At 34.5% G+C, this 12774-nt stretch overlaps 1 protein-coding gene across 3 annotated transcripts in view; it reads left to right on the forward strand.

The window, feature by feature from the left end:
- LOC148941502 (early estrogen-induced gene 1 protein) overlaps positions 1-12774 on the forward strand; it is a 130174-nt gene that overhangs the window by 31170 nt on the left and 86230 nt on the right. Inside the window, exon 1 of one of the 3 annotated variants that reach the window (XM_089104292.1) lies at positions 11955-12094. The exons of the other annotated variants lie outside the window; for them this stretch is intronic. The gene's annotated coding sequence lies outside the window, so the exon portion shown is untranslated. Of the gene's footprint in view, positions 1-11954; positions 12095-12774 lie in introns of those variants that run through there. 3 annotated transcript variants of the gene reach the window in all.

Consider the following 12774-nt stretch of genomic DNA (forward strand, 5'->3'; position numbering starts at 1 on the left):
AGGGGTCGTCCAGTCTGCAACTCCTTTTGAGGTATACATCCCAAGCAGGGCGTATCCATATTTTTTTTTTTTTGGGGGGGGGGGGTTAGCCTACAAACGAATTACGGTACTTCTCTCATATAACCACTATACTCAAGAAGTTAAGTTAGGTTAATTCTAATGAAAATACCAAAACATGATGAAAATATAATACTTTTGAAACAAATTTGGGTTATATATTTGCACATTAGAGGTGGGGATGGGAGTAAAGTATAGCGGGTCTGAATGCAAAATATGTTAGCTGCAATTATTCTGCATATTATGAAGTAAGAATTGTTTTTAACTTCACACTGTCCAAATACTTTACCCCTCCCCCCCTAATTTCAAATATATAGCCCATTAAATAAGTTCAATGTATTTGGTCACCTGCCATTTGTTTTCCACTGAGCGTAAGCTAATTGTCGCTTAATACAGAGAGATGAAACGGGTTTGTTCTCGGGTTTTACACAGCGCAATTCTTGAGTGGCGGGTATAAGAGATAAGTACCATTTGGGGGGGGGGGGGAGTGGGTACAAAAAAATTAAAAACGCATCAAAAATTTGTTTATATTCATTTTTGTTGTGTTTTTATGAGTCGGGCAAACATTTCGGGTGAGGTTCAAGCCCCCTAACCCATCCCCCTGGATACGGCCTTCATCCCAAGTGCCATGCGTGACACATTTAGTACGCCACGTCTATTCGTGCAATACATGGTACTTCCGGCACGCCACACTTCTTTATGTCACATGTGGGCATGGCACGACACGTATTTTGCATGCCTCCTGATATGCACAATTTTTGAAAGCGAGCAACCCGTCGGTTCAAACAACCTGGGGTATATTCCAACTCGCAAATCTGTCAAACCAAAGTTGTTGAGGAAAGTATCTAGAGGCACAAAAACAAAAGTAAAGTCAGTCTAGCATAAAAACCTGGACAATCTAAAACATTCCCGAAAAACATATTAATCTTGCTGTAAAAACAACCGACCATCAACTTATAACAATAATAAACTTCATATTCACTCCCACGTTATTCGAACTGCTCTTTCCTTGTCTCCAAGTATGCTGAATCTGACATACACAGTATTGCATTGAAGAAGAAAGAGAAATATATCTGTATTTAACCTAATTCCCGGTGGTTGAAAAAAACTAGTAATAAGACAGACCAGTGAGACAGATAAATTAAGGAAGAAATATTGGGTGCTCAAATCCTTGTTACTGGCTACTTCAATTTATGTAGAATGTCCACCCATAGTAGTGCTTTTACTATCCTCGAATTTTCGAGGTTACCCCGAATTTCCTCAAAATAAAATGGGGTTCTTGGAAATCCCCCCCCAAAAATTAACTTTCGTAAATATACGTACATTAAGACAAATCGTAATTTTTTGTTAACGTTAATTTTTGAGATATTTGAGAACCCAATTTTCTTTTGGGGAAACCCGGGGATGCCCTCGAAAAGGAGGATAGTGAAGGCACTGTTTCAAAGCCTTGGGGTAGGGGGGGGGGGGCAAAAAGTTACTTTTGAAATAAATTTAACTGATTTTGGAATTCTTCAGTTCTTGGATACAGAAAAAGACATTTAACTCAAGAAATTACGACAAAATTCTAAGTAAGTAAAAAACTCCTTCTTGAATTCACCGTTTACTGGCAAAATACAGACCTTTCATAATCAGGGACCTATACCCGTGATTAAACACGTTTTGAAAATTCATACAATTTGCTTGCCTTTACCTGACACCTTTCCAAACGAGCGGGGATCCCCCACTAGTTCCTACACATTGCAAAAAGTGACGTCTCTGTGTCGTCTCTGTGATCAAACACACATAGAGACGAGACACGCACAGACACGACAAACAAAACGAGCCATAGTGAGACATATATCCAACAAGTTGGGTTGATATAGGTTCACTTAGAGTTGCGCGCCCCTCTAAGTGAACCTAGAACAACCCAACTTTTTGGATATCTCTCTCACTATGGCTCTGTTTGTGTGTCGTGTCTGTGCGTGTCTCGTCTCTATGTGTGTGTCATCACAGAGACGACACAGACACGTTACTTTTTGCAATATGTAGGAACCAGTGGTAGATCCCCGCTCGTTTGGAAAGGTGTCAGGTAAAGGCAAGCAAATAGCATGTATTTTCAAAACGTGTTTTATCACGTGTAGAGGTCCTATAGTATGAAATTTCTGTATTTGCAAGTAAACGGCGAATTCAACGAGGAGTTTTTTACTTACTTAGAATTTTGTCATAATTTCTTGAATGAAATGTCTTTTTCATATAAAGATGTGAAAATACATAAAGATTTTGTTACTTAATTTTATTTTTTTTTATAATTTCTTTAATGAAATTTATGAATATTGTATATAATTAGAGTAAAAAATAAAGTGTTTTGTACACTTTAGTTAATTTCCAGCGATGATTTGTTACTTATTTATAGTTTTTTAATAATTTCTTGAATGAAATAACTTCTTTTTTTTATCCAAGAGGTGAATTCATGAAAGAATTTTTTAATTAATTAAAATTTGTTATAATTTATTATATTCAGTTTCAGCATTGTTCATCCAAGAGGTGAATACAGGAAGGAGTTTGTTACTTGCTTACAATTTTTTCATAAATTATTTAATGAAATTTAAGTATTGTATATCAAAGAGTTGACTTTAAGAAAGAAATTGTTTCTTAATGAGAATTTTTTCATAATTTCTTGAATTAAATTTCTACATCGTATATCTAAGTCGTGAAAACAATAATGAGTTTGTTACTTACTTGGAATTTTGTCATAATTTCTTGAAAGAAATGTCTTTTTGTTTATCCAGCAGGTGAATTCAAGAAAGAATTTGGTACTTACTTACAATTTTTTCATAATTTCCTTAATAAAATTTCTGCGTTGTGTATCCACGAGGTGACTTCATGAAAGAGTTTCTTACTTGCTTACAATTTTTTCATAATTTATTAAATGAAATTTCTGAATTATGTATCCAGGAGGTAACTTCAAGAAAGAGTTTTTTACTTACTTATAATTTTGTCATAATTTCTTTAATGAAATGTGTTTTTTATTGATCCAGGAGGTGAATTCTAGAAAGAATTTGATACTTACTTACAATTTTTGATAATTTCTTAAATGAAATTTCTGCATTTTGTATCAACGAGGTGTATTCAAGAAAGAGTTTGTTACTTGTTTACAATCTTTTCGTAATTTCTTAAATGAAACATCTGTATTGTGCATTCAGGAGGAGGATTCAAGAAACAGTTTGTTACTTACTTCGAATTTTGTCATAGTTTCTTGAAGGAAATGTCTTTTTTATTTATCCAGGAGGTGAATACAAGAGAGAATTTGCTACTTACTAACAATTTTCGATAATTTATTAAATGAAATTTCCGCATTGTGTATCCATGATGTAACTTAAAGAAAGGATTTGTCACTTATTTAGAATTTTTTCATAGTTTCTTGAATGAAATGACTTTTTTTTGTACTTACAATTTTTGATAATTTATTAAATGGAGTTTCTGAAATGTCTTCATCAGAGAGTTGACTTCAGGAAAGGGTTTGTTACTTGCTTACAATTTTTTTGTTACTTGCTTACAATTTTTTCATAATTTCTTAAATGAAATTTCTGCATTATGTATACATGAGGTGAATACAAGAAAGAGTTTGTTACTTGCTTACTTACTTACTTACTTCCTTACGTACCTACTTACTTGCTTACTTACTTACCTACAATTCTTTATTCTGATACCTAGATTTCGACAATGTTATCCCATGTGTTTGACAATAGATGTACGCAAATTCCTTTTTTTACATCGTCGATGTTTTAATAGAGATTCTAAACGCTTGATGTGCTAGCTTACTCTAAAAAAAAATTAAGACATAACAATGTAATGTTTTTAATGAAATAGTGTTATGTAGAATATTAATACAAAAATATATTATGATACATTATTAATATCAATGATTAACTTTGGACATTTTGAATCTGTTCCATAAAATGGTTCACCATGTTCTCTCTTGATATTGTAGTTATTGTCCTCTCTTGGTTCGTAATCAGTGGAATAATCATTATTCCATTTTAAATCATGCACAATTTTTACTGGTGTCTCATGAACAGGCTCAATATGCTTTTCGTCTTTGGTATTATTTAATTCATTGACTGTTTTATCAATGCCAGTAACGTTTGCTGGTGCTTTGTTTTTCATCGTTTCATCTTTATATTCCATAGTGATATTTTCTGACAATACCCTTTTTATTTTTCTGGCAATTTCACTGTCTATTATCACATTATTTTTACACAGGTAACAGTTTAGGCACATAGACAAGATATGGTTTAGGATATTAGTAGCAGAGTTGGCCTTTCTTTTCCTCTTTGCTTTCATTTGAATGCTAATACCTAAAAGCCGACGAAAGATTCTATCAATAGGTAGCATGTTACCTATAGCACTATCATGAAGATACCCCTCTTCATCAACTATTATTTTTATGTTGGCATTCTCTTTGAGTACTAACATCTCTGTAAATTATACTTTCCCATATCCATCATTTGTATAATTGAATTTTTTTGGTATTCCAAAGAAATTTAATTCCATAGTGTCATGACAACGCGCGCATACTTTTCCGATAGTGCTACCACTTGTACTTGTTTCATAGTTCAAATACTTCTCCTTGTCAGCATTCAATGCTACAATAACACTATCATGTGAACACATTTCTAATGGGGGGTTATCCACATGTTCAATATGCACTTCATCTTTGATATTATTTGGTTCATTAATTGTTTCATTAATGGTAGTGAAGTTTGCTGGTACTTTGTTTTTCATCGATTCATCTTTATATTCCTTAGTGATATTTTCTGCCAATACCCTTTTTATTTTTCCGGCAATTTCACTGTCTATTAACACATTATTTTTACAAAGGTAACAGTTTCGACACGTCGACAAGATATGGTTTATGATATTACTAGAAGACTATGCATGTCTTCTTTTGATCTTCCGTTGAATACTAATACCCGAAAGTTGATGATGGGGTGTAACAATAGGTAGCATGTTACCACAAGCACTGGGAAGAGGTCCTTAGAGATCATATGTGATCTGTATTTTTTCATCATAATCGTGTGTAACAATATCATTAATCAAAATCGTTCATAACCACAATCTCAAGATGAATTTTTTTGATACATACATGTACTCATAGACACTCATGTCGTTAAACTGACCGAATACGTTTACAATAGTGCTAAAGTTCTAACTGGTTTAATATTGCGTAAAAGACTACATGTCCGCATTCAATGGTACTATAACATTGACATGTGAACACACTTTATTAAAATGCTCCATCTTCACTTTTTTAAAAGATATGGCTTATTTGTTTATCGTACTACTGCGTCAAAGATACTGATTTAATACATGCAAGAGTCTAGGTATTGTCGATATCCAGACATGGAAATACCAGTGGGAAAAGCCACATTGTGTCTCTGACCAATCACAGAGTACAATTGTTAGAGCCGTAAGTATATTTTGTCATTTTAAGATACATATAAAAAAAAGTTGAATAATTTCGAAGTTTAAAAAAAATAGTTTGTTTTTATTAAAAAAAAAAATATTGAATTATAACCATCAGTCCTCATTATTATGAGTATCCGAAACTTGACTTAAGTTTCACATTTGAACCAGAGAATTGACCTAAATTTCAAATTTGAACCAGATAATAGTATTTTTCATCGTTTTCTTACAGTAAACTAGCGTTCATGGTCAAAAACCCTTAATTGATCAAAGTCTACATAAATATTTTATTTTTCAATCCCTATACTGGCTGCATTTTCAAATCTGAGCAATCAAATATTATGGTCAGTACATTTCTTTCAAAAAACTATATTAAAAGTTCAAAACCCTAATTATATTATAGTTTGAGCTCGCACCATGCCCCCAGCTATCACTACCCTCAAATGTAAATCTGCCACTAAACCCATCTCCTCAAAACCACTTTTCAGCCATTTCTTGTAAAAAAATTTTATTTCAACTCATCCACACGGGTTTTTCGCTAGCAACACGGCCTCCACTTTAACTACGCTAATACATCCTTCTGCCAATCAACCCATCTCCCCCAAAACACTTTTCAGTCATTTCTTGTTAAAAAATTTCCATTTTAACTTATTCACACGGGTTTTTTCCACATTTGAACCAGAGAATGGACCTAAGTTTCATATTTGAACGCGAGAATTGTATTTTGCATAATTTTCTTACAGGAAACTAGAGTTTATGGTCAAAAACCCTTATTAGCTCAGATTCTACAGAAATAGTTTATTTTTCTATCCATACCTGGACTTAAGTTTCACCTATGAACCAACGAATTGTATTTTCCACAATTTTCTGACAAAAAACTAGAGTTTACGGTCAAAAACTCCTATTAGCTTAGATTTTTCGCTAGCAACTCGCCCTCCGCTTTAAATTCGCTAATACCTCCATCTGTCAATCAACCCATCCCCCCAAAACATTTTTCAGTCATTTCTTTTTAAAAATTTTTATTTCAACTCATCCACACGGGGTTTTCGCTAGCAACTTTTTAATGGGCACCAAGTAAAGAAAAATCACACGGAATCAGACAACCGAGTCTCTCAAACCCCGTAAAGCTCTTTTAAAATATACAAGAACTACTTATTTAACACAAAAATTTCGTTTTTAATGAACACTAAGTAAAGAAAAATCAAACGGAATCAGGCAACAGAGTGTCTCAAACCCCGTAAAGCTCTTTTAAAAGATACAAGAACTACTTATTTAACACAAAAATTTTGTTTTTAATGGGTACCAAGTAAAGAAAAACCACACGGAAAAGCCCCTTATAATAGCATAGGAAGGAATATAAACTCCTGGAATAGCATAGGAAGGGGGCATAAACTCTTATAATAGCATGGGGGGGGGACATAAGCCCTTAAAATATCATGGGAATTCCTATACACACAAGTAAATAACATGGGAATTCCTATACATGCAAGCAAATAACACGGGAATTCCTATACACGCAAGCAAAATAACGTGGGAATACCTATACATGCAAGCAAAGAACATGGGACTTCCTATACATGCAAGCAAATAACATTGGACTTCCTATACACGCAAGCAAAAACCATTGGAATTCCTAGACACGCAAGCAAATAACATTGGTATTCCTATACAGGCAAGCAAAGAACTTGTGAATTCCTATACAGGCACGCAAATAACATGGGAATTCCTATACACGCAAGCAAATAACATGGGAATTCCTATACATGCAAGCATATAACAAGGGAATTCCTATACAAGCAAGCAAATAACATGGGAATTCCTATACAAGCAAGCACATAACATTGGACTTCCTATACATGCAAGCAATTAAATTGGGAATTCCTATACAGGCAAGGAAATAACATGTTAGTTCCTATACATGCTAGCAAATATGCATGGAATTCCTATACATAGAAGCAAATAGCAAGGGAATTTCTATTCATGTAACAACATAACAAGTAAGTTCCTATACATTCAATCAAATAATCAGGGAATTACTCTAAAAGCACGCACAAAACAATGGCATACATAGACCTGCGAGCAAATAACAAGGGAATACCTATAAACTCACGCACAGAACATTGGGATTACTATACACGCAAGCAAATAACAAGGGAATTCATAGACACGCAACCAAATATCCAGGGAATTTCTATACCTGCAAGCAAATAACGATGCGATTTCTATGCACGCAAGAAAATAACTAGGGAATTCCTATACATGCAAACACATAACTTGGGAATGCCTATAAATGCAAGCAAATAACAAGGGAATATCTATAACTGCAAGCAAATAACATGGGAATTCCTATACACGCAATCAAATAACATGACCATTTCTTTTATTCAAATCCCAACCACGAATCAAGTTATCATATATTGAACAACCTCTGATTGGCTCATAAAAAATGCCCACGTCAAACGATACATTCAGTGTGCAATTCTTATCAAAAACAAAAAGCTTTATACCCCTTTTTTCCAATGAGAGTTAGCTTTAGCAAAGACACATTACTAACAAACTAGTCTTTACTAAAGGTAATTGTCCAAAAAATCAATTACACTAGGACCGGTATTGCGTACTCGTTCCTCCTTGAAAGATGTATTGACCTCTAGATTAGAATTAACTACCAGAAAAACCTGTTTGTACGGGGGTGTGGGCAAATCCAGACGAGCAACTCTACTAAGAAGCCCTGAAAGTTTTAACATAATACCCTCAGTCGTTCTTGGGATACTGCTGATATACCTTATTGGGCATAAAACTTAACAGATTACTCTTGTAAGTGTTCATAAAACAACTCTAACTGCAAATACAATAAGGCGAATAGGAAAATGAGCTTGGGAGGGGGATTAGTTTCCCTTCTGCCACGGTCGACTATCAAGAATGGCGTCTGCTCTTTCTATTGCCAGTTAAATGAGCCCTTTTCGAAATGCCTACGACAACTTCTTCGACATAGAGTATCATCGTTTAAACAACAACAACAACAAAAAAATGTGAAATCTTACCAATATCGTTTGCTGTTATACATCTTTTAAGCTTAAAAAGCACTGGCGATTTATAAAAAGGGCACTAGTCTTTTCGATTTCCAAACTAATGATCCGTTTTTGAGTTTCTACGACAACGCTTTCTATAAACACCGTATATGCCCCCAGGGCATAAATTACAACCACTACCCTAAGGGCTGTGAGGGTGGTTGTCATCCTCTAAGACCTAATTTCCAGAACTTTCAACTACTTTAAACAAATTGGCTATCTCGAAATTTTGATTGGATGTGTTTAGGGAAATGGTGGGCGTGGAAGGGGTGTTAGTTGCCTTCCATCATTTTCGACTATTAAAAAGAGCACAAGCCACTCCAATCTCTAATTGAATGAGCCCTTTTCGAAGTTTCTACGACAACTTCTTCGATATGAAGTGCCCTGGTCTAAAGGAAAAAATAATAAATAATACATTGTGCCAACATGGTTCTTATATACCTCCAGGGCATAACTACAAAACCCTTGCCCTAAGGGTTGTGGGGGAGTAACCTGAGATCAGTTACTCTGAACAAAATGGCTATCTTAAAAATTTTGATTGGATGTGTTTGGGGAAAGGGTGGGCGTGGACCGGGTGTTAGCTGCCTTCCAATCACTTTTGACTATTAAAAAGGGCACTAGTTATTCCAATTTACAATCGAATGAACCCGTTCTTAAGTTTTTATGACACTTCTTTTGATAAGAATTGCCCTGGTGTGGAAAAAAAAATAATACATTGTGCCAATATTGTTCCTTACTTAGACAGCTCGATTGCGCTGCCTATGACAACATCTTGAATTGCCTAATGCTCTTTTACCTATCTCTTTTCATCCGAAAAATCAGAAAGAAAAATGAACAGAATTTTGAAGTGGAAGGTAGAATTTTTGTTTCAAGAAAAAGTTCTTCTTCTTCTTCCGATGAACCGATATACATGGCGAGCAGACGATGACATTTTTTATTTTTAATAAACAGATTAGCGGGGTGGAACTTTTAAACCCAGCGGTCGATATTTATAACAACAAAAGCGAAAAAAAAAACGGTAGTTGCGCAGTGACACCACCACCGACAGAATCAGTGGTGGTGTCCGCGCGCTGATGCCCTCTCGGCGGCGCGCCGCCGTTTTTTTTTTTGGCGCGGATTCGGGGTCTAGTCAGAAGTTTGGTCTGTGGCAAAATTCACGAAGATTACGCTACTGGTGGAGTCTGTAATGCTTTCTTATTGTTTATCCTTTAACTAAAGCTAATAACTTCTTTTTGGTTTAAAAGATTTTGAGTATGATTTATACCAACATAAAATGCATTACATAATCCAACCTAATAACTAACAGTGCAAATACTTTAAATTTGTTTACTGAGCATAATGTTCTAGAAAACCCATTGTTTACTCATGTACTATTTACTCAGAGTTCTTCTGATTCCAATCGATTTTTGCCCAACCCCTCTCCTTTCCTGCTCGAATTTCGCCACAGCTTATGTCTTTTGATGGATTGTTTCCGCGACGTTGTTCGAGTGTTGTCCGTTACCAACAATAAAATGCACTACATGATCCATCCTATTAACTAACATTGCAAATGCTTTAGATTTGTTTACTGTGCATAACATTCCAGAAAAGTGTGGCACCGACAAGACTTTTGTACTTTAATCCTGGGTTATGTTGTTTGCATCTTAATCATAGGACAATTAAGCAATTTTTTCTGGAGCGTGGTACCTTAAATAATATTGCTACTCTTTCAACAGGCACATTAAATTTTCATGTGCCGGTTTTTTGGGATAGGGTTATATGTATGCATCATATTAGAGCCTATTTATTCAAGTCATTTTGAATATGGTAATTTTGTGCATTTTAAATATTAACAAATTGAAATTTTATGCTAAAAAATAGAAAACAAAGAAATATAGGAAAAAGGGTTTAGATAATAGGAAAGAGACGTACTCCTGTTTGTGGTAACTTCTTGTCATTTTAATTTGGCTTGATAATTTATTTTAATTTCTGTTCCTATTAAGTCTTTAGTTTTAACATGGCTCTTTACCTTTCTTTGAAAAAACATTTTTCGGAAGCTATTTTGCAAGGCCGTATCCAGGGGGGGGGGGTTACCCGGTTTGACCCCCCCCCCCCGAAATTTTTTGACCGACTCAAAAATAAGTCGAAAATTAGTAAAACCTAGGTAAAAATCAGTAAAATTAGTCGAAAACTGAGTCAAAAATTAGTAAACCCCCCCCCAAAAAAAGTCAAAAATTAGTAAAACCCCCCCTGAACAAAAATCCTGGATACGGCCCTGCTATTTTGGTATTGAAACCGATAAAGTAATAATATTAGGAAACGATCCGCGACAATCATAGGTTATCCGGGTCTTAATCTTATTTTGAAAGGAAGGGGTGGGACTCAAAGCATAAAAAATGTAATTTTATGGCACAATTTCTGAAATTTCGGTGGAAATTTCTTTGTACCATTTTTAAAGAGGAATCACCAGTATCGTGTCTACAGGTATGATAAGAATATTGGAAATGTTAATTGAGACTTTGCTCTTGCTCTTGTTTGTTTCACGAGAGGGATTTTTTCTCTTTACCTTGATTAAGAATCCAGAAGGCCCATTTTCAAGTACCAAGGAAAATGAAAATGATATCCGATTGAATTGGCTAAGTGAAAACTTACACAACCATATGAGTCTTATTGAAAAAAAAAAGAAATCAAGAATTCGATTTTTAAGAGAAAGAACTCCATATGGTGTACTACAGTTTTGATAGCAGCGGATGCTAAATTTAGAAAACGAAAAATAGGCGAAAAATTACCAAAAAAGCTAAAAACATATGACATTGAATAGTTTAAGAGGGTGAAGCTGTCATTTTAATGAGTGGGTGTCTTGGATAATCAACAAAATGTTAATGTTTTGATTTTTACTTGACGAAAAGCTTTGTCAAATTTAATTACCCGTAACGATACTGCCCGAAAAACTTCACAATTTCGAAACAACCAAAAGAAACATCTTTGAATATAACGATTTTCAGGTACTCATAGACCTAAGATGGGTCAGGGGGGGATGTTTTTATTTCGGTGCCCTTATTCCTTTAAACTCTGGTGCATCGTTTCCATGTGTGCTCAGTGTAAAAACTTACAACTCTTGTCTCAAATGTCAGTCTTCATCAAAGTATAATCATCTACTGAACAAGTACAGTCAAAACTCTCCAAAAGTGATCCCACGTACCTCAGCGCCTCTAGAGGGAAAATGTTGTACTACTTAATCGCTCCGAGCCAATAAATTAAATTTAATACAGCTTTTACGGAACAAGTATAATCACCTACGGAACTTGTGATTTAGTCGCCAGGTTCGCATAGGTATGGAATCGTCTCCGGAGACGCGGATAAAGGGTCACTTACTTTGGCCTTCATTCAGTCTTTGGACAGTTAACATCTCAAATAAAAAGTACATTTCACGGATTACCTGTTTACATGTGATAAATTACATCTCACGGATAACCTGTTTACCTGTAATAATCCTGGACAAGAAGCCTACTGATTTTTGCGTGGAATGAAAGAAATATGTTAAGGTAATATGATAGTGAGTGAGTATGATAGTGGAGAAATTAGAATTGAAGTGTGTTCTTTGCTAAAATTCCGAAGAGAACTTGAACTTTTCTTCGCTTCGTTGAGAAAATTTGGAACAGTATTTTAGATTTTTCATCTCTTCGAGACAGATCTGAACTGAAGTGGAAAATTTTTATATTATTTTGGGAAAATAGAAATGATCTAAGCTTATTTCATTTTAATTGAGAAAATTTCAGAATCGAAGTTCAACTTTTCGTCTCCCGCGAAAATATTTGGAATAGAACTTTAAATTTGACTCTTTAAGAAAGGTCGGAATTGAATTTAAGAAAATTTAGAATTAAAGTGAAACTTTTTATCTCCATAGAAAATAATCATAATCATAGCATAACTTTTCCTATCTTCTACAGAAAAATTTAGAAGTGAACTTTAAATTTTTTATGTCTTGGTGAACTTAAAACTGACGTGGAAGCTTTTTATTTTCTCTGGTGAAATTAGAAGTGAATTGTGTTCTTTGGTAAAATTCAGAAGAGATCTTGAACTTTTCTATCTTCTATGAAACATTGAGCCTGCTAGTAGTATCTTTATCTCTAAAAATTATTTTTCTTTCATCTCTGACCTTTTTAATAGATATTCTTAAAGATTGACGTTCTAGCATACCCTAAAATAATGAACAATTAACAAA

The sequence above is a fragment of the Artemia sp. Qi Xiang Cuo genome, chromosome 18 (genome assembly GCF_049724085.1).
Source record: "Artemia sp. Qi Xiang Cuo chromosome 18, ASM4972408v1, whole genome shotgun sequence".
Taxonomy (NCBI): Eukaryota; Metazoa; Arthropoda; class Branchiopoda; order Anostraca; family Artemiidae; genus Artemia; species Artemia sp. Qi Xiang Cuo.